The 23,261-nt window shown below is 43.0% G+C and overlaps 1 long non-coding RNA gene across 1 annotated transcript in view; it reads right to left on the bottom strand.

Moving 5' to 3' along the window:
* Nucleotides 1-23,261, bottom strand: part of LOC142751042 (uncharacterized) — a 43,031-nt gene that overhangs the window by 17,298 nt on the left and 2,472 nt on the right. Inside the window, exon 2 of the long non-coding RNA XR_012882690.1 lies at nucleotides 7,104-7,194. This is a non-coding gene — a long non-coding RNA (uncharacterized LOC142751042). The remainder of the gene's footprint in view (nucleotides 1-7,103; nucleotides 7,195-23,261) is intronic.

Genomic DNA, 23,261 nt, shown 5'->3' on the forward strand with positions numbered 1-23,261 from the left:
CCACAATCTTGGCCACCTCGAATTCTACCCTTTCAGGGGTGAGAACAGGGACCGAAGGTTTCCTCGAGGTAACCAAGGACGGGGAGCAGCGTTTCAGGAGGGAGGCATGAAACATGTCGTGTATTTGAAAGGACGGGGGTAAATCCAGCTAGAAGGAGACAGGGTTAAGGACCTCAATGACCTTGTACGGCCCTATATACCGGGGAGCAAATTTTTGGGACGGAACTTTAAGGCGCAATTTTTTTGAAGACAGCCACACCAGATCCTCGACCACAAACAAGGGGTTAGCAGAACGTATTCTATCTGCCTGAGTCTTTTGTATGCTCTGGGACGCCTCTTGGTTCTTCTGAACCTGGGCCCAGACTGTGCACAGTTCCCGATGAACGACATCTACCTCGGGATTGTTGGAACCACCAGGTGAAACGGAGGAGAACCGTGGATTAAACCCAAAATTACAGAAAAAGGGGGAGACCCTGACGAGTTACTGACCCGGTTATTAAGGGAAAATTTGGCGAGGGGAATGAAGGAGACCCAATCATATTGACAGTCAGAGATATAACACCTTAAATATTGTTCTAGAGACTGATTAGTCCTCTCAGTTTGGACATTAGTTTCAGGATGGAAGGCCGAGGAGAAGGACAGATCAATCTCCGACTTCTTACATAAAGCTCTCCAAAACAATAAAACAAATTGTACGCCTCTGTCAGAAACAATATTGACAGGAACCCCATGGAGACGCAGGATGTGTTTGACAAACAAGGTAGCTAACTTCTTGGCATTGGGTAGTTTCTTGAGGGGCACAAAGTGGCACATCTTACTGAAGCGGTCTACTACAACCCACACCACCGACTTGCTTTGAGATGGAGGCAGATCGGTGATAAAATCCATGGAGATATGGGTCCAAAGTCTCTGGGGAATGGGCAAAGAACATAGTAAGCCCGCTGGTCGGGACCTGGGAGTCTTGGACCTAGCACAAATTTCACAAGCGGCGACGTAGGCCTTAACGTCTTTAGGCAACCCAGGCCACCAATAGTTTCTAGCAATGAGGTGCTTGGTACCCAGGATGCCTGGATGTCCAGATATTGCAGAGTCATAATTTTCCCTGAGTACCCTTAGCCGGAATTGCAGGGGACCAAACAGCTTGTTCTCAGGAAGGTTCCCGGGAGCTGAACCTTGATCAGCTGCAATTTCGGAGACTAAGTCAGAATCAACAGAGGATATTATTATACCTGGGGGCAAAACACAAGCAGGATCTTCCTCCGAAGGAGGGCTGGCCATGAAGCTATGCGACAGTGCATCAGCTTTAATATTTTTAGACCCAGCCCTATAGGTGACCACAAAGTTGAATCTAGTAAAAAACAACGCCCATCGAGCTTGACTCGGCATTAGCCTCTGGGCAGATTCTAGGAAAACCAGATTCTTGTGGTCGGTAAGGACCGTTACCTTGTGCCTAGCCCCCTCCAAGAAGTGGCGCCACTCTTCAAATGACCATTTAATGGCTAAGAGTTTGCGGTTGCCCACGTCATAGTTACTCTCAGTGGGCGAGAACTTCCTGGAGAAATAGGCACAGGGACGGAGATGGGTGAGGGACCTGGTACCCTGGGACAAGACAGCACCCACTCCCACCTCGGAGGCGTCAACCTGCACGATGAATGGCTCCTTTTGGTTAGGCTGAATCAGCACTGGGGCAGAGATAAAGCACTTCTTAAGGATCTCAAAAGCCTGGACCGCCTCCGGAGGCCAGTGGAGGAGATCAGCACCTTTGTGAGTTTGATCTCTAAGAGGCTTAGTGATGACCGAGAAGTTAGCAATAAATCTCCTGTAATGATTAGCAAACCCCAGGAAGCACTGTAACACCTTCAGGGAGGCAGGTTGGACCCATTCAGCCATAGCCTTAACCTTGGCAGGGTCGATGCGGAATTCATTAGGAGTGAGGATTTGACCCAAAAATGGTATCTCCTGAACCCCAAACACACATTTTTCGGATTTAGCAAAGAGTTTGTTTTCCCGAAGGGCCTGGAGCACCTTCCTGACATGCTCAATGTGGGAGGACTAGTCCTTGGAAAAGACAAGTATGTCATTAAGGTACACTACAAGAAATACCCCCAGGTAGTCTCTTAAAATCTCATTTATGAAATTCTGGAAGACCGCAGGAGCATAATACAACCCAAAGGGCATGACGAGGTATTCGAAATGACCTTCGGGCGTGTTAAACGCAGTCTTCCACTCATCTCCTTCTCTGACTTGGATAAGGTTATAAGCCCCCCGAAGATCAAACTTAGAGAACCATTGGGCCCCCTGAACCTGATTGAAGAGATCAGGAATCAAAGGAAGGGGATACTGGTTCCTTACAGTGACCTTATTCAAGTTTCGGTAATCGATGCACGGCCTAAGACCACCATCCTTCTTCCCTACGAAGAAGAAGCCAGCACCTACCGGAGAAGTAGAGGGGCGAATGTAACCCTTGGCCAGGCTTTCCTGGATATATTCTCTCATGGCCTCACGTTCGGGACAAGAGAGATTAAATATCCTACCCTTAGGAAGCTTAGCTCCTGGTACCAAATCGATTGCGCAATCGTATTCTCTATGAGGAGTTAACACTTCGGAGGCCTTTTTAGAAAAAACATCACCTCCTCAGGGAGAGAAATAAAATTCACAGAAAAACAGGACGTCATGCATTCATTACCCCAAAACCAAATCGGATGATAATCCCTGCATCACCAGTACAGAGCACTGCTCCAAATGAATGGAGCCAACAATGAGTTCAAAAACAGGGGTATGCTGCATAAAATAACCATTAGCAAGTGGAGTGGAGTCGATACCCACTACCGGGACAGGTTTAGGCAAATCAATCAATGGCATAGCTAGAGACATAGCAAATTCCACAGACATGATATTAGCAGAAGACCCTGAATCCACGAAGGCACTGCCGTGGCAGACATACCCTCAAAAGAGACCTGAATGGGAAGCAAGATCTTATTAGATTTCATATTTACGGGAAATACCTGTGCGCCCAAGCGACCTCCCCGATGGTCACTTAGGCGCGGAAGTTTTCCGGCTGCTTATTCTTACGCCTAGGACAGTTGTTCACTTGATGCTTATCATCCCCACAGTAGAAGCAGAGATCATTCTTCCTGCGGATCTCTCTACGTTGTTGGGGAGACACGGAGGCCCCGAGTTGCATTGGTTCATCCGAGTTTTCCGTGGAAGAACGAAGCAACGGAACCACGGGAGCCATCATGGGGGAGCCAGAGGAGAAGGCACAAAAACATTCAAGTCGTCGTTCTCTGAGACGTCGGTCAAGACGTACCGCTAAAGCCATAACCTGATCTAGAGAGTCAGAAGAGGGATAGCTAACTAATAGGTCTTTCAGGGCGCTCGACAGACCCAATCTAAACTGGCACCTCAAGGCAGGGTCATTCCAGCGAGAAGCTACACACCACTTCCTAAAGTCAGAACAGTACTCTTCAACGGGTCTCTTACCCTGACGTAAGGTCACCAGCTGACTCTTGGCAAAGGCTGTCTTGTCAGTCTTGTCATAGATGAGCCCGAGTGCAGATAAAAAAAGGCCAACAGAGGAAAGTTCAGGGGCGTCAGGAGCCAAGGAGAAGGCCCATTCTTGGGTGCCGTCCTGGAGCCGGGAGACAAGTATACCCACACGCTGGCTCTCAGAACCTGAGGAGTGGGGCCTTAGATGGAAATAGAGCTTACAACTCTCCCGAAAGGAGAAAAAAGTCTTCCGGTCCCCTGAGAACCGGTCAGGCAACTTGAGATGGCGTTCAAGAGGTGAGGTGGAGGGCACTACCTGGTTAGCATCACGCTGGTTGCACCTCTGAGCCAGGGCTTGGACCTGTAGGGAGAGACCCTGCATTTGCTGAGCCAGGGTCTCAAGGGGGTCCATGGTTGTGTAGGAACCATGGTAGAAAAGGTATATGGGCCCGTGATTATGTAATGATGGGGTAGGGAGATAGACAGGTGAGCCCTAATCTACCCGCCACTCAGTCCCTGCCTACTTGCACGACTCGTCCTAGGCGACGGCGTACAACTGGGCGACGGTCTCTACGCTCAATATGTGTATGACAGACAAACAGACAAGGGTACACAGAAGCTAAGGGAAATGGGGCAGTTGCCCACGGCAACACCGTGAGCAACAAGAGTAGTGAACGAGCCGAGTCAAACCAGGAGTGTACGAGGTACCAAACGCAGAGCAGGAGCGTAGTCAGTAAAGCCAGGGTCAATATGAAGCAGATGTCAATAGTAATAGCTGGAACAGCAGAGCCAGGAAACAAGAGAGATTCACTCACAGGCAAAGACAAGAAGCAAATGAAGGTATAAATAGACCGAGGGCGGGAGCTAGAACCGTCTGGCCAGGCTGTGATAGGCTGGTAGGCTGAGGAGTGGGAGAACCTATCAGACCTAGGAGCAGATGCAGACTGATTAACCACGGACGTTGACACAGAAGCTGTGTCTGGCAGATCCTTTACAAAAGTAGCGTAAAGTAGTGTGCGCGGGGAATCCTTAACGAGTGGAGAAGCTCCCTCTGCTCCTCTGCTCTGTACTAATGCTGAAGCAGTTCCATGCTTCAGCATTGAGTTTAGCTGTATGACACCGGGACATAACAGTTGACACTGGGACATACCACTGGCCGCCCAGGACAGCGGAACACCGCCCGGAATCCGGGACTGTCCCAATGTCCGGGAGGTATGTATCAATATTTGTTCTTAATTTAAACAGTATATAAAGATAAAGGTTATGTAATTGAAAACACTGACAGATTGAATTTACAAATATTTATTGAACACAAAAAAAATCGCAAATAGGCCTGTCTCACACATAGCTGCCCCCCACACTGTGGAATGCCCCCATAGTGCCTCCACACAGTATAATACCCCATAGCGCCCCCACACAATATAATTCCTTTATAGTGCCTCCCACACACTGTATAATGCCCCATAGTGCCCATCACACAGTAAAATGCCCCAATTGCTGCCCCACACAGTATAATGCCCCATAGTGCCCCCCACACAGTATAATGCACCATAGCCGCGCAGCACACAGTATAATTCTCCAATAGCTTCCCGCACATAGTATAATGCCTCTATACCCAGTAAAATGCCTTCATATTGCCAAATAAAAATAATAAAATAAGCCCTGTTCCCACGATGAATGGAGGACATCCCTTTGCAGGTCTCCTCTGGTCTGTGCTGTGTGGCTTGGCGCAGACAGGCACGATGATGTCACTGCATCGCGCCTGTCTGCACCAAGCCACTCACTGCTGGCGTCACATAGGGAATGGTGGAGCAGCGAACTGATAACTCCCTGCTTGATCATTGGATTCAACTGTATCTGCGTCCTTAAATGTGCTATAATGACCTATTTTTCTAATTATTTCATTAAAAAATATGTTTTGGTTGCATTATGGGGGGTGGTAAGAATTAAGTAAACCCTTTAATTTAATTTCTTTTCATCCCATTAAATCAGCTACTTTTCATGTTGTGATGGATCGTCAATTTGCTTATATTCTCTATAGTAAATTACATTGTGAATTATCAAGCAGGCCAAATTCTATTTCACCAGTAATGACTCCCCCCCCCCCATATTGCTGTTCGAGTCTGCAAGAAATATGTTATCTCTGTGTATTCTCCTTATGGCCTTGGATACGCTAGCAGTCTGGCTGAACGCCGAGACATAAAGACAGGCCCGCCAGCAGGAATTTCCAAAGGATTGGGCCCCCCCTCCATTACCGGGGTTGAGCAACGGAAAGTGTGGCGCTCACGTTTGTACGCTATACGCAGTAGCTGATTTTGTTACTGACATCAAGTTACAGTGAACGAAACCATGAAGCAGTCAGTGACCGTTTGATACCCTGGATTTTATTGAATTCAACCAAAACGTTTCCCACCTTATGGCACACAATGGGATACGTCGCCTGGGGAATGGCCCTGGGGAAACTCCTGAAGTCACTGCCCATAAATAAGCAGAGACGTCAGGAGCTTTACATGGGCCAAAGTCCACGGGCAGAGTGCTTGTGATGCTCTGCCTGGGGACTCTGGAATTAGGAAGCTCCTGACATTACTCTCCATATAGTGTTGTCAGGAGCGGTATATGTTTTTTTTGTGGGATCTATCAGGATGGAATAGCAAAGCCTACCACGCTATTCCATATACCAACCTGACGGAGACCAAAAGGACATAATGAGGCCCTATGAACACATTTATTGTGTACATCGGGAGCTTTTCCGACGTACAAGATAAACATAGGGCGATAACACTATATGGAGGGCACCTTAAGAGCATGTGAAGCACTAGCGAGGATGTAAGGAGCACTTAGGGCTCATTCAGACGAGCGTGTATCTCGTCCATGTGACACACGTATTCATGTATTTCAATGTGGCCGTTCACACGACCGTTGTTTCAACGGAGCGGGTAAAGGGTTCCGTGAAAAAATAGGCCATGTCCTATTTTCCTGCGTGTCACGCATCCTTCCATAGACTGCAGTCTATGAGGGATCCGTGACAATGCGCCCCGCACGGGTGCACCACGGATGTAATAAACTGCAGGTCCCAGCGTTAGTTACCTCGGAGGAAGGAACGGGCCCTAGTTGAAGGGTCCGTTCCTTTCTCCAAGACTGGGGCCCTGATAGAAATGTTTAAAGTTACTTAGAAGTCGGTGGGCCCCTTTTTTGCAGCATTGTGGCCGAGCCCCTGACTTCAGTACCAGGTGTACTGCCCTGATGACGGCCCTGCATAAAGATTTATGGGAATGAAACTCCCTAAAAACCTCCCCCCATAAAAAAGAAAAGCTCATAATAATTCTATTGTATGCTTGTCTCCAGGTGCAAACATGATGTCAGCATCTAATGAAGAATTATAATAATACATTTGAAATGTAATATATGCCTGTGATTGGCTTAAATATGAAATATTCTCATTGTATGCTATTGGCTGAATCGGAGTAATTGTCACATTGCCTCTGATTGGTTAACCTCAAGCCTACAGCCCTTTTGAATCATATTATTGTAATTGAGTTTGGTAATAAACCTCAGAGGAGTATTTTTGAGTATACAAGCAATGTCGATGACTTCCTCAACAATGTCTAGCTCACCAATCACGTGACTTGTCTCAGGAAGGCATATAATTTGTTTTATTTGTGGATTGTCATCATGGCTTTGGAAAGTATCCACAAAATTGGAAATCTAAGACAGGAAATAAAAAAAAGTTGAATGTTATGAACAATTATTTATTATAATTGAAAAAGATTGTGACGGTAGACTGTATGAATAGTAATAACATTCACATTTTTATAAAGGGTCACCCAGTCATGTAGAAATGTAGAAGGAAAAGTGCGACTATGTAATAAACTTTCTGTTTCAATTCCTCACTCTGTTTAACCCCTTAAGGACTGGACAATTTTTGCCCTGAGGACCAGAACAATTTCTTAATTTTCTCCTCTTTGCATTCTGGTGCTCATAACTTTGTAGTTTTTGGTCGACGTAGCTGTATGAGGCTTTTTTTTTTTTTTGCGGGACTAGTAGTACTTTATTATAGGTGCCATTTTTGGGTACATTTACAAAATATGCGTATATTATTTTATGTTTTGTAGCATATATTTAACCCCTTCCCATCGCAGCCACTTTTGCACTAAATGACAGAGCCTCATTTTTAGGTGTGTAATGAGCATTTTGAGCCCACAGGTTTTTGCTGAATTTATTAGAATTGGGATGTGAAAATGAAAAAAATTAACATTTTTTTCCAAAAGGATGTAGTTCTAGCTCAAAAGTTTGCATTTTCACAAGATCTGTAGGAAAAAAGCACCTCAATGTTTGTAAAGCATTTTTGCCCGACTAAGGCAATACCCCATATATGTTCGTAAACTGCTATTTGGACACACAGCAAGGCTCTAAATGGAAGGAGCGCCATTTGGTATTGGGAGTGGAGATTGTACAAGATTTGTTTTTTGACACCAGTTTGCATTGGGCTGAGGTACCAGTACAGTGGAAACCCCTGAAAAATTACACAATTTTGGAAACTAGATTCCTCAAGAAATTCATCTAGAAGTAGAGTGAGCATTTTGACCCCACAAGTGTTTTGCAAAAATTAGTACACAATAGATGTTGCAGATTGAAAATTGCCATTTTCCACAGATATGCCATTTCAGTGCCCTATATGTTGTGCCTAGCTTGTACCACTGGAGACACACACCCCATATATTGTTAAGCGGGTTCTCTAGAGTGCAGTAATACCCCATATGTGCTCATAAATTGCCATTTGGGCACACTGCCATGCCCAGAAGGAGCTCCATCATGGTATGTGTAAGCTGGGCGGAGTACATCAGGGCTTAATAGGATGATGTAATAATGGAGTGAATGAATAATAAAATTAATAATCCATGCATTGGTGTGGTATTTTATACAAAATATCTGCGCTCCAGTATTGCCTAATTTTTGACTTCTTAACTAGCCCTATAAGCAGTACAAGGCCCTAAAGTTTCCTCATCTCTGCTGCATCTACGGGGTTCACCTGTGGGGTCTAGCAAATGATGATGTGGTATATTTAGTAAAACACTAACTACTGGACCTAAAAAATTTGTCTGGGCCGTCATTTAGCATAATTTTGCATCATGGCGTTTTGAGAGTCAGAACGAGTTATTTTTCCGTTGACGGGGCTGTGTGAGGACTAGTATTTTGTGGAACGAGCTGTCATTTTTATTGGTTCCATTTTGGCATACATGCAATTTTTTTTGGTATTTTCTTTATTACAGTGTTCACCATGCAGTATAAACAACATGTTAACTTTATTCTGCGGGTCGATACGATTACATCGATACCGAATTTATATAGTTTTTTTTTTTTACGTTTTACTAATTCAATTCAGGATATAGACTGGGAAGAACTAATTTCAAATAATGGTACATATGATAAATGGGAGATTTTAAAATCTACTTTGGGTAATTACAGTTCAAAATTTAGGTAACAAGTATAAACGACTAAAATTAAATCCCACATGACTTACACCTTCTGTAAAAAGGGCAATACATGACAAAAAAAGGGCATTTGAAAAATACAAATCTGAGGGTACAGCTGCAGCCTTTGTAAATTATTAAGAGCTTAATAAAATTTGTAAAAAGGTAATAAAATCTGCAAAAATACAAAATGAAAGGCAGGTGGCCAAGGATAGTAAAACAAATCCCCACAAATTCTTCAAGTACATAAATGCAAAAAAGCCAAGGTCTGAACATGTAGGACCCCTATATAGTGGTAATGGGGAGTTGGTCACAGGGGATCAAGAGAAGGCAGAGTTACTAAATGCGTTCTTCAGCTCTGTATATACAACAGAAGAAAGAGTAGCTGATGTAGCCGCTGCCAGTGCTGTTAATATATAAGTTGATATACTGAATTGGATGAATGTAGATATGGTCCAAGCTAAATTAAATAAAATAAATGTACACAAGGCTCCGGAACCAGATGGGTTACACCCTAGAGTTCTTAGCTTAGTTCAGTTATTTCTGTCCCCCTCTTCATAATATTTAGAGATTCTCTAGTGACTGGTATAGTGCCAAGGGACTGGCGCAGGGCAAATGTGGTGCCTATTTTCAAAAAGGGCTCTAGGTCTTCCCCGGGTAATTATAGACCAGTAAGCTTAACATCCATCATGGGGAAAATGTTTGAGGGGTTATTGAGGGACTATAAACAGGATTATGTGACAAAAAATAGTATTATAAGTGACAGGCAGCACGGTTTTACTAAGGACAGAAGCTGTCAAACCAACCAGATTTGTTTTTATAAAGAGGTGAGCAGAAGCCTAGACAGAGGGGCCGCTGTGGATATAGTGTTTTTGGACTTTGCAAAGGCATTTGACACTGTCCCTCATAGACGTCTAATGGGTAAATTAAGGACTATAGGTTTAGAAAGTATAGTTTGTAATTGGAATGAGAATTGGCTCAAGGACCGTATCCAGAGAGTTGTGGTCAATGATTCCTACTCTTAATGGTCCCCAGTTATAAGTGGGTTCAGTGCTGGGACCACTATTATTCAACTTATTTAATAATGATATAGACGATGGGATTAATAGCACTAGTTCTATTTTTGCAGATGACACCAAGCTATGTAGTAATGTTCAGACTATGGAAGATGTTCGTGAATTGCAAGCGGATTTAAACAAACTAAGTGTTTGGGCGTCCACTTGGCAAATTAGGTTTAATGTAGATAAATTTAAAGTTATGCACTTGGGTACGAACAACCTGCATGCATCATATGTCCTAGGGGGAGCCACACTGGGGGAGTCACTTGTTGAGAAGGATCTGGGTGTACTTGTTAATCATAAACTAAATAACAGCATGCAATGTCAATCAGCTGCTTCAAAGGCCAGCAAAATATTGTCGTGTATTAAAAGAAGCATAGACTCGCGGGACAGGAATATAATATTACCACTTTACAAAGCATTAGTGAGGCCTCATCTAGAATATGCAGTTCAGTTCTGGGCTCCAGAAAAAGAGCAATGAAGCTAATAAGGGGCATGGAGAATCTAAGTTATGAGGAAAGATTAAAATAATTAAACCTATTTAGCCTTGAAATAAGACGACTAAGGGGGGGACATGATTAACTTATATAAATATATGAATGGCACATACAAAAAATATGGTGAAATCCTGTTCCATGTAAAACCCCATCAAAAAACAAGGGGGCCGTGCAAGGTTGAAAGAGCACATCGAGTGGGGCCAGAACGACAACAGCAGCAGTCACAAGTAGGAGCTGGAAAGAGAGCCAGACAAGTCATAGTAAGATATCTGGACTATTCTGACAAAGAAGCCCTACTAAGAGCCTATAAAATGCGGCAGGGACCGGCGAAGCTAAATGGAGTACCAATCATGATATTTGGGGACTATTCAGCTGAGGTGTCCAAAAAGCGCAAACAATTCAGCAAGATATGTACCGCTTTTTATAACAAGGGATTGAAATTCCAGCTCCAATATCCGGCGATATTAAAAGTTACAACACCAAGCGGAACCTTGCAGATCTACACCGATCATCGAGAAGCTGAGGAAGTTTTCAAGGACTTGTTGCAGGAGGATCTATCGCTGAAGGGGACAAGATCAACGTCAGAGAAGGAGACGCCAGCACAAGCCCAAACCCCGTCAATGAAAAGTCAACCGCCAAGGGAAAAAAGAATGACGCAGACTCCACGAGTAGTGAAATAAAACACCTGGACTATAATTTGATGGGACTTTGGAGATTGGCCTGTTTAAGTGAAACGGGTAGAAGATGGGTGAGCATGACAGATGGCTCATCTGAATATTCACAAATATGAAGGATGCCGGGGGTGGGATTGACTCCTGGGGGATGTGATATGTAATGTTGTTATTTGGTCGGAGGATAGGATCTATTTGGTTAGGAAAGCGGGAGAAAGCACTATGTTAGAAAAAAGTGAAGTTTTGAAAGTCATGGGTGAGGGAAGGCAAGGGACCCTTGGGGATAGAAGGGAAAGTTATGGGATTGTTAAAAGTTTTGGTTTTACATCAAAAGACAGAAGATTAATAATATACAAAACAGCCACAAGGGAGCTAATTAGTAGTAAAATTATCAACCCAATTTGCTGGTCTTGGTCGATTTTAGGAATGGGATTAAGAGATTTGCCTGGTCAACATAGCTCAATGTTGTTAGTTGTTTTATGAGAATAATAACATGGAACGTTAAAGGATTGCTGTCCCCCCACAAGAGAGCCATGGTATTGAGACATTTGCACTCACTAAAAGTTGATATAGCTCTGCTTCAAGAGACGCATCTGGAAGATAAGGATTTTTTCCGTATGAGAAAGTGGTGGGTAGGGGAAGTCTATGGGTCAGCTGCAGTTAAAAAAAAAAACGGAGTGATGATCCTAATACATAAAAACTTAACATCCACAACACGCTCACAGTATGCAGACACGGAGGGACGCATGATACAGCTCTTATTGGACACACCGGCGGGGGAAATAAGCATATATGACATATACGCTCCCAATTCAAGCAACCGTGCGTTCTTTCAAGAAATGCAAGATAAAATTCTGGCGGACACAAATGTACTGAAAATAGTGGGGGGAGATTTTAACTCGGTAATGGATCCGGCTGAAGACAGGCAACGAAATCCCCTCGCACAATCTCTTGCAACAGACGACATCCTGCCGAACTTTACACAGGCCACAATGCTGGGGGATAGCTGGAGGCATATGAATCCAGATGGTAGAGAGTACACTTACTTTTCATCACAACATAAATCATGGTCCAGATTGGACTATATTTTTTTGAGCTCACACTTGATACAGAGATTGGAGCAGGTGGACATAAAAAATATGGTTATCTCAGATCATGCTCCAATGAGCATAATGCTGACTGACACATACCCTAAAGGGGGGGATTTCATTTGGAGATTTCCGACAGTGCTAGCAAATGAGGAAGGATTCCAAGAGCTATTGAGAGGTTGGTGGTTAGAATACGACGGGGACAATGCGGCACACAGAACAGAATATGCATTATACTGGGAAACAGCGAAGGCGGTACTGAGAGGGAGGATCATTGCTTATGCTGCATTCAAAAAGAAGCAAACGTTTCAGAAATATAAGGAATACAGTGATGGTCTAAGGGGGGCATATTCCAGCTTTCAGGCAGACCCGAAGCCAGACAAACAGAGACAGTGGGTAGAAGCCAAGAGATTGTTCGAGGAGTGGTTAGACAAAAAAGAGAAATATGGTAGATCAATTTACGAGGCGGAACTTTTTCGGTTTGGAAATAAGGCAGGGAGGTTGCTAGCAGGATTATCAAGGGGTTTTCGGCCTCGCTCACATATCACAAAGTTAAAAGATCATACTGATCAGATGCACACGGATCCTAGGAAAATAAATGACATTTTGAAATCCTATTATCAGACATTATATAAAGAAGGACAGACGACAAACATTACACAAGGAGATCAGTTGCTTGATAGATTAGATATGCCAACGTTGAGCACAGATCAATTAGACAGTCTTAATACGCCAATTACTATGGAAGAGCTACAAATGGCAATTAAGGGATTACCAAGAGGTAAAGCTCCGGGACCAGATGGATATCCGGCAGAGTTCTACAAAATAATGATGGAACAAATAACACCAACATTATTATCCTATTTTAACTCGTTGATGCAGGGAACCCACATACCAGCAGCGGCAAATATGGCGTACATAAAGGTATTACCCAAACCAGGAAAAGATCTTTCGCAACCGGGTTCGTACAGACCCATATCACTAATAAACCAGGACCTTAAATTAATATCAAAGATAATGGCAAATAGATTGGCGGTCTTGATGCCTCAGTTGGTGGGAACATCACAAGTGGGCTTTATCAAGGGTAGAGCTGCAGTCACTAACATCAGAAAGGTCCTGGGGGTGATGGATGAGATTAAGACTAGGCCATTGTCATGCGACCAACCAGCTCTAGTGGTCATAGATGCAGAAAAAGCCTTTGACAATGTTGAATGGCGATGGCTAAACATGGTCCTGGACAAGTTTAATGTACAAGGGAACTTTAGACAGTATCTGAGAGCGCTATATACGGAACCTACTGCAGCAGTCTGTACGCCGGGATTCAGGTCGTCGACATTCGCATTACAGAAGGGTACGCGGCAGGGATGCCCCTTATCGCCGTTGCTATTTGATCTGGCGCTGGAACCCCTTATCAAGATCTTAGAAGGTGATGAGTTATACTCGGGGATACACATAGGGGATAAGGAAGTGAAGTCAGCAGTATTTGCAGATGATATTCTCCTGTTTATGTCAAAACCCACTCTGCACTTACAGAAGGTCTTTGACCAGATTAGGCACTATGGTTCTTTTGCGGGGCTTAGGATTAACCCGACAAAGTGTGAGTTGCTGAGATTATCACAACATAATCATAGGGAAAACATAGAAATTCAAAAAACAGGTATTAAGGTAGCGACATCACACATAACATACCTAGGGATTAAGATAGGGCAAACGGCAGAAACTCTGTATAAACTCAATTACAAACCGCTCTTCCAGAAAATAACTACTGAACTTATTAGATGGGCAAATTTGCCCCTTTCGCTATTTGGTAGATGTCATCTGGTTAAGATGATATCTTTTGCAAGAATGCTGTATCCACTCCAGACATTGCCCATTTTATTGAAACATAAGGATGTGAAGGACTTTAATACGAAAATATCAAAGTTTATTTGGGCAAATAAAAGACCCAGAATCGCAATGGCTAAATTACAAGGCTATCACTGGCAAGGCGGGATAAATATACCACACTTAAGGGGATACAATATAGCCAGCTTATTTAGACATGTGGCGGACTGGCTGCAGCGTTCTAGTCACTATTCAAATTACGAATTGGAAGAGGCACTGGCGGGACCTCATGATCTCGTCTCGTTACTACATACTAGACTAACATCGCTTCCTAGACATGTAAAGGGATCAGTGCTACTGAGAGACACTATAATGTGCTGGAAGGAGGTGAGGAAGAAGATGGGGCTGTCATTTCAGTTATCCAAATACCTACCACTATGGTCACACATAGAATTTCCAGCGGGGCAATCGAGTTCTTTATTCACAGCATGGAAACAAAGGGGAATTGAGACAGTAGGCAGTATACTTCATGCTACGGAGGCCAGATTATGCACATTACCGGAATTAGTAGAGAAATTTGGAATTTCCTCGAGCCATTTCCTCCAGTATTTACAAGTTAAATCGTTCTGCACAAAACTGGTAAGGAATTTGGAATCAGAAACTACAGATAATGTATTTGATGAGGTGATTGGAGATGAGACACATAGGACGTCACTGTCGATGCTTTACAAAACAATGAGAGAGTTGTACATCCGAGTAGCTCCGAGAGACCAGTTTGCATACTGGAGACGCACCCTGAACATGCAAGACATTAAAAGTCCTCTTTTGGAGGGCTGGAAGGTAGTGAGGAAATGTGTGGTGAATGAGGTGTGGAGAGAATCACACTTTAAACTAATGCATGCGGCAATTTATGCTTTCAATATTCCAGCAACGATAGCTAATACCAGCAGAATACATGCTTGTCCAAAATGTAGTCAATTGAATACTGATTTATACCATGGCATATGGTCATGCCAAGAGATACAAAAATTTTGGAGGAGAGTTTTAGATTATGTTCAGCTACTATGGAACAGAGAGATACCGGCAGACCCTATGTTGTTGCTCTTTCACTACAAGGCTGCAGCTAGTGCAGAAGTAACAGAGATTCAGATGCATATTCCCCCTCTGATGCATATAATATTTCTTGTAGCCAAAAGATGCCTGCTAAAAGGATGGATTGAAAGCAATATCCCCTCAATACACCAGGTAACTCAGCAAATGAGAGTCTGTATGTATTCAGATAAAGTAGAAACGACAAAACATAAGAAACAAAGAACCTCAGGTTTTTTCAAACGATGGAGGCCATTTATAGAACAGTTGCCTGCAAGAGAGATAGGGGAACTGATGGAGAACTTCAGATATACTTCTTGGTATCTTACAGAAGATATTAAAGGTACTCTGGGAAGTTTGAAAATGCATTGATGGAAGGAAATGAATAGAGGAAAGGAAAAGATGAAAGATCAGGGGAAGATAGTGGAAAAGGAAGGGGCTTAAGTGAGGGCCAAGACAGTAGGGCTATGAGTTCAAAGAGACAGGGATATAATAAAGGTTAAGCTTACCAAGGTATAAGGTCTTTGATGTTCTCAAGAAAGGGAGACAGAGTATAATAAAATGATGTTAACCCAAGGAACGACAAGATCTCAAATATTGCACTGTGTACGCTCCTGCGTGAGTTAAAGAAGACATCTGTCTGAATGTAAATATAATGTTATGTTTGAATTGTATTATGATTGTATGAAAACCAATAAAAAATGTTTTTCAAAAAAAAAAAAAACAAGGGGGCACTCCCTCCGTCTGGAGAAAAAAAGGTTCAACCTGCAGAGGCGACAAGCCTTCTTTTCTGTGAGAACTGTGAATCTATGGAATAGTCTACCGCAGGAGCTGGTCACAACAGGGACAGTAGATGGCTTTAAAAAAGGCTTAGATAATTTCATAGAACTAAAAAATATAAGCTCTTAAGTGTAGAAATGTTTTACTTCCCTTTTCCCATCCCTTGGTTGAACTTGATGGACATGTGTCTTTTTTTCAACCGTACGAACTATGTAACTATGTAACTATGTAACTAAGTAACTACTTTCCCACAATAAAAATACTCTTTTCTAAAAAAAATCATTTTAGTTTTAGTGTCGCCATGTTCTGAGACAGTCATAACTTTTTTTATTTTTCAGTTAATATCGCTGTGGGAGGGCTTGTTTTATGTGTGACGAACTGTAGTTTCTATTGGAGTACTTGCGACTTTTTGATCACTTTTTATTACATTATTTTTGAGACAGGGTGACCAAAAAATGAAATGCTATTATTGTTTTTTATTTACCGTGTGGTAAAAATAACGTGATATTTTTATAGTTCAAGCCGTTCCGTACGCGGCGATATGTATTATGTATAGTTTTTTTCATGTTTTCATTTTTTTCCAATTATAATGGACTTGATCAGGGAAACAGGACTATTATTGTTTTTATTAGTTAAAACTTTTTATTTATTTATTTTTCTATAACATTTTCTTGTACTTTTTTTTTCACTTTTTCTCTTACACTTACTTGGGGACCTGTAGATTTGATCTTCTGATCCCCTGTACAATACACTGCAGAGTATTGTAACTGTCATTCTTCATCTGCTAGCCTTTTAGGTCCTGCCTTGGGCAGGACCTAGTAGGGTTCCGTATCTGGCCAACCAGGAAGCCGTTGCTAGGCTTCCTGGTTGCCATAACATCCATCGACACCCGTGATCTCTCGTGGGGGGGGGGGGGCTTGCTGGTGTGGTACAGAGGGAGCCACATGTAGCAGGATGTCAGCTGTATATTATAGCTGACACCCGCACTGAAGATGAAGCGCGCATGGCTCCTGTGCCCACTTCATCTATAGGGCGTGACTGTACACCCTATTGCGGAAATGCACTGCAAATGAGGACGTACAGTCACGCCCAATAGCGGGAAGGGGTTAATTACCTTATGTATTATTAAAAAAAAATGTGCATTTGTGTATATTTTTTTTTTTACTGATTTTTATTTTATTTTACATTACTTTTAAAAAAAAAAAAGTTTACTTTTTCTTTTAATCCCATAGGGGGATTTTTAATTGAGATTTTTATTTTCTAACTTTAATGTACTGGCATATACACTATGTGGACAAAAGTATTAAGACACACCTCTTAATTATTTAATTAAGGTGTTTCATTCGGTCTCAGTACCACAGGTTTATAAAATCCATCATCTAGCCATGCAGTCACCTTTACAAACATTTGTGATAGAATGGGTCATTCTAAAGAGCTCACTGTATTCCAGCGTGGCACTGTAATAGAATGCCACGGTTGTAACAAGACAATGACAGAAAAAACAACAAAGCGCACTATAGTGCATGAAACTGTGTATACACAGGTGTGAACAGGGTGCAAATAATGCTAACCTTTCGCGGTTATGCTGGGAGCATAACATCCAGTGGAGCAGAATCCAGGATACCTCGATGGTATAGTGGTAATGAAGTACAACTGCGGCCTAGGACCCGCTTTGAGAACTTAGCAGGAAGTCTCAATGATATGGAAGGGATAAAAAGAAGAAAGGACGGGTATTTTCCAGGAGCTGCCGATCAGTGTATCATCCGTGATGAATACGATCCATTTGTCTTCATCCATGAGACAAATGGATCGCATTCATCACGGATGATACTCCCAGGGCCGCACTTACCATGAGGCAAGTTGAGCCTCTGGCTTCAGGCGGCACACTGCAGGGTCTTAGAGGAGGCGGCATTACAGAGCTGCTGGCCGACGTTTCCACCACTTATTAACAGCTGCAAGATGTGCTGCCTCCTTAAGAGAATATCGCTCCTGTGCCACCTTAATACACCCCCCCCTGACTTCCCCCGCTGCTCTCCACTCTCCTGTCCCTGTTGTAATGTGATCCTGCTGAGTGTCTGGACAGAGAGAGCAGCGAGCACGTGTCTTCACTGCTGCTGGCATGAGGAGGCTCAGGGGAAATCCTGCCATGGACTCTCCACCTCTTCCTGATTTTCTCTGGAGTCTACAAAAGGTATGTGTAGTATGTGCTGTATGTATGTACTGTGTGTACTGTGTGTGTACTGTATGTGTGTCTGTGTGTGTGTGTATATATATATATATATATATATATATATACATATATATACACACACGAGTGTGTAATGTACGTACTGTATGTGTATATTTGTGTAGTTTAGTGTGTATGTGTGTGTGTGTTTGTCTATATATATATATATATATATATATATATTTGTGTATGTATCAGAGTGTGTATGTATGTATGTACGTACGGACGGACGTACAGTATGGCCTCATGCACATGACCGGTTTTTCTCAGCTGTAATTTATCCGCATATTTACGGATAAATTGCGGCTCCATTCATTTCTATGGCCCTATGCACACGACCGTGGTTTACAATGATCCGTATGGGGGCTGCAAATCCGGACCGCAAAAACTCAAGACTAGTAATTTTACGGTCCGGATTTGCCAATAATGGTGAATTGTTGTGAATCCTAATGATACACCACTGCACAACTAACCAGTGCGGTCGTGTGCATGAGGCCATAGCGTGTGTGTGTGTGTGTGTGTGTGTAACATATGTATGTATGTACATATATGTGTGTGTGTGTGTGTGCGCGCAATATATATATATATATATATATATATATACACACACACACGCCAATAAGAAACGAAGCGGCACAACGCTCACCTGAGCACTTTTGCTGTTTCGTTTTAGCGATCGGGGAGTGCTAAGTGCTCAGACCCCCAATGATCAAAACTTCTGAAATTTTACTATGACACTTTAAGGGTCAGTTCGCAAAGAGTTTTTTGACGCGGAAACCGCGCCAAAAAATGGTCGAAAATGACTCCCATTGATTTCAATGGGAGGCAGAGGCGTTTTTTTACCCGCGAGCCGAAAAACCATCTCGCGGGAAAAAGCAGCGGCATGCCCTTGCTTTGGGCGTTTACATCTCTTTCCTCCCATTGACAATAGGGGCAGAGAAAGTGTATTTCACAGCGTTTTTACCCGTTGCGCTCAATGGGCACGAGCGAAAAGCGTGGGAAACGGCGTGCAGGCAGATCAAAATCTGCCTCAAAATTCCAAACTGAATTTTGAGGCAGAATTTTCTGCCTGCAAAAAACTCTGTGTGAACATACCCTTAAATAGGCTCTGTCACCACATTATAAGTGCCCTATCTCCTACATAAGGAGATGGGTGCTATAATGTAGGTGACAGTAATGCTTTTTATTTTAAAAAACGATCTATTTTCACAACGTTAGGAGCGATTTTGGTTTATGCTAATGAGTGTCTTAATGCCCAAGTGGGCGTATTTTTACTCTCGACCAAGTGGGCGTTGTACAGAGGAGTGTATGACGCTTACCAATCGGCATCATGCCCTCCTCTCCATTCATTTACACAGCAGAATCGCGTTCTTACTAGAACATGATCTGCAGCCACATACACAGCGATTCTGCTTGATTAACGTTAATCCAGTGTCCTGATAATGAATACACATGACCTTCCAGCCTGGACGTCATGTGTACTCAGAATCCTGACACTTCTGACTCTTTTCTTTGAGATTTCCAGCACGGGAAACGAAATCTCGCGAGATTACGGAGGTAAACGAGATTTCGTTTCCCGTGCTGGAAATCTCACAGAAAAGATTCAGACGTGTCAGGATTCTGAATACACATGACGTCCAGGCTGGATGGTCATGTGTATTCATTATCAGGACACTGGATTAATGTTAATCAAGCAGAATCGCTGTGTATGTGGCTGCAGATCATGTTCAAGTAAGAACGCGATTCTGCTGTGTAAATGAATGGAGAGGAATGCATGATTCCGATTGGTCAGCATCATACACTCCTCTGTACAACGCCCACTTGGTCGAAAGTAAAAATACGCCCTCTTGGGCATTAAGCAACTCATTAGCATAAACCAAAATCGCTCCTAACGTTGTGAAAATAGATCGTTTTTTTAAATAAAAAGCATTACTGTCACCTACATTATGTAGGAGATAGGGCACTTATAATGTGGTGACAGAGCCTCTTTAGGTAAGTTATGAGCCTATTTTTTCTAACTATTTTAATGTTCCCTAATATAACTGTATTTATTCATATATTTGTACTAATAAAGATGGGGGCAGCCATCTTTATTAGCATCTGTATATGTGTTTCTGCATGACACATACACAGGTGCTATATGGTGCACTCAAGGCTAGGGATGCACGATGCATCGAAACTTCGATACTGTTTCGATACTCTGCATCCCCAAACGGTTCGATACCGTTATTTCATGTATTTCGATACTGAGCTGTGCGGCTGCACTGCTCAGTATTGTAACACATGAATGTATGATAGCAGAGCTGCGGCCGTGTGATAGTCATTGCCGCGCTCCTGAGTCCTGACAGCAAGTGCGCGCTGTCAGGATGATGCAATGCGGCCGGCACTGCACTAATGAGCAGCGGCACGGAAGACAGAACATAGCGGGCGCACTGCAAAACACCCCTATGTTCTGTGTTCAGTGCTGCGCCGCCGCTCATTAGTGCAGAGCCGGCTGCATCACCTCATACTGACCGCGTGCGGGGCAATGACTGTATTACACAGCCGCAGCTCCGCTGGTGGAGATCAGGGAAACCTCTCGTCTCTGCCGCCATTCCCGTGAATGCTGCGATCACAGCGGACTGCAGCATTCAGGGGAAAATGAGAAGGGGGATGTCCCTTGGATCGCGTCACAGGAAATTCCTGTGACGCGATTGAGGGACATACCATATATGGGCAGACAGCCCAGGGTCCATTGAAGGACCCCAGGGCTGTCCTACCATATTTCCTGTTGTTAGGGCATACTTAGGTATGTCCTAACTGCCTGCCTGTGTACTATACGTACACAGGCTAATGTACTGTAATATAGATATATGCCTGTGTACTATCAGTATATAGATATATGCCAGTACATTAAGGTTTAAAAAATAAAGTAAAAACATAAAGTAATGTTAAATAAAACAAAAATACACATGCACCTTTTTTACAATAAACATTAAAATAAGTCTCAATACATAAAATATACACATAATCGGTATTGGCGCGGCCGTAATAACCTGCACAACAATTTTTTTGCATCATTTATGATGTGTACGCTGTAAAAAAATAAAATAAAAACTGCTTTCTATCACTTATTGTGGGGCATGAGGTGCGATGATGAATTTAACCTCCATGTGCCTCACATCAATAGTAATTAACCCCATCATGTACCTTACACATTAACCCATTATGACTGAGAAACATGATGGGGTTAATTACTATTAATGTGAGGCACGTGGAGGTTAAATTCATCATCACACCACAAATCAGAAAATGGAAGAACTATATATTTTTTTATTACTGTTGGCAAAGTATCGAATTGGTATCGAAATCGCAATACTAAACGAAGTATCGGTATCGAAGTCCAAATTCTGGTATCGTGACATCCCTACTCGGGGCATAGGGTCGGCTCCCATCCCTACTTTCCTATCTCCTGCTGGAACTATTTTAGCTTTGAAATGTGCTCTGCGGCATGTACGGTTCACAGGGACCCACAGCGACCCTCGCTTCTAGGGGGAAGACGGGCGCCATTTTATCTAAGAGCGACAGCCACTGCAGTCATCGCAGGAGTTGTCTGTCAATTGAAATTAATTGCCAGGCCCTGCCTGTGGGGAATGCAGGACCACCCGTCAATTTATTTGAATTGCCGCCTCCTCCTGCCCCACACTCTTACCTAACACTTCAATGTGACTGCTAGTAACCCCGGTCACATAGCTAATACAGGGACTCTTCTGTCACTTTAGGAGTCCCTGCATTAGCATTTTCTGGTGCACGGGACCTCCCAGATGCGTCAGAATTATTATTAACGATTAATACTTCTACCGGATCTATAGGTCCCGGGCGCCACAATAGGAACTACAGTTCATTGACCTCTAGTTTCTATTGCAGCGCAGGGGAGAAGACAGAAGACAGAATACTGCAGTAGGTGAGTAGAAGTATTATTATTTTTCATACTGGTTATGTTTTGTTTTTTGTTTTGCAGGTTCCGCTGGACCATTTGGACAACGTTGTAGATTCGTTGGATTACTTTGATGATCTACATTTTTTTAAATAAAATGGTCAGAGGATTATGTGATGGAGTTTTTATTTAAATTAAAAAAATTGTATGTCTTTATTTTATACTTTATTACCGTCTTCGTAATAGCCGCTGTCTGACAGCATCCATTACTAAGGTGGGGCTTACTGTTAACCAGTAAAAATGCTAGCACCAACCTCCCATTATTACCCCAGTACCCACCGCTATCAGGGGTACCAGGAAGAGAAGGGTACGATCCAGGACCAAACCATCTGAAGGGATGACGGTGCCCGGCCGTCGCTTCATATGTTCAGGTATAGGATAGTACCCGGTTCTTCCCGGTACCCCTGGCGGCGTTGGGTACCGGGGTAATAATGGGAGTTTGGTGCTAGCATTTTTACTGGTTAACAGTAAGCCCCAGCCTTAGTAATGGATGCTGTCAATCAGATAGGGGCCATTACACTGGCGGTAATAATGTATTAAAAAAAACACATGGACATAAGAAACACTTTTTAATTTAAATAAAAACTCCCTCACACAACCCACTTTCACCATTTTATTTAAAAAACAAAACAAAAACATAGATCATCAAAGTAGTCAAATAAATCTACGGCGTAGTCCAAACGGTCCATTGGAACCAACCGGGGAAAAAAAAAGTATGAAAAATAAAAAAATATACACTTTCCTTCTCCCCTGCAATGCACTAGAATCTAGAGGTAAAAAAATTAAAAATAATTCCCCTTCAGACTCTGCTACCTGTCAACTGAAAAGTCTTTCGCCAGAGGGAAATTTTATCCACATGGCAAAGTACCAGGTCCCAGGCTTGGGTGAAGCTTTCTTTTATTCCACCATTGGGAAACATTTTTTCCTGTGGTGGAAGATTTTTTCATTGACATGTAGCAGTTCTATAGCGGTGGTGTTAGGGAGGACAAACTCAGCAATTTCACAATGCCTCCAAAATGGGCCGCTACTCTTGGGAAAGTGCTGTGTACTTGCCTCCAGGCTAAAATGTGCTAGCCAGCCCTGGGCCGTTG

The sequence above is a fragment of the Rhinoderma darwinii genome, chromosome 3 (genome assembly GCF_050947455.1).
Source record: "Rhinoderma darwinii isolate aRhiDar2 chromosome 3, aRhiDar2.hap1, whole genome shotgun sequence".
In the NCBI taxonomy this organism is placed as follows: Eukaryota; Metazoa; Chordata; class Amphibia; order Anura; family Rhinodermatidae; genus Rhinoderma; species Rhinoderma darwinii.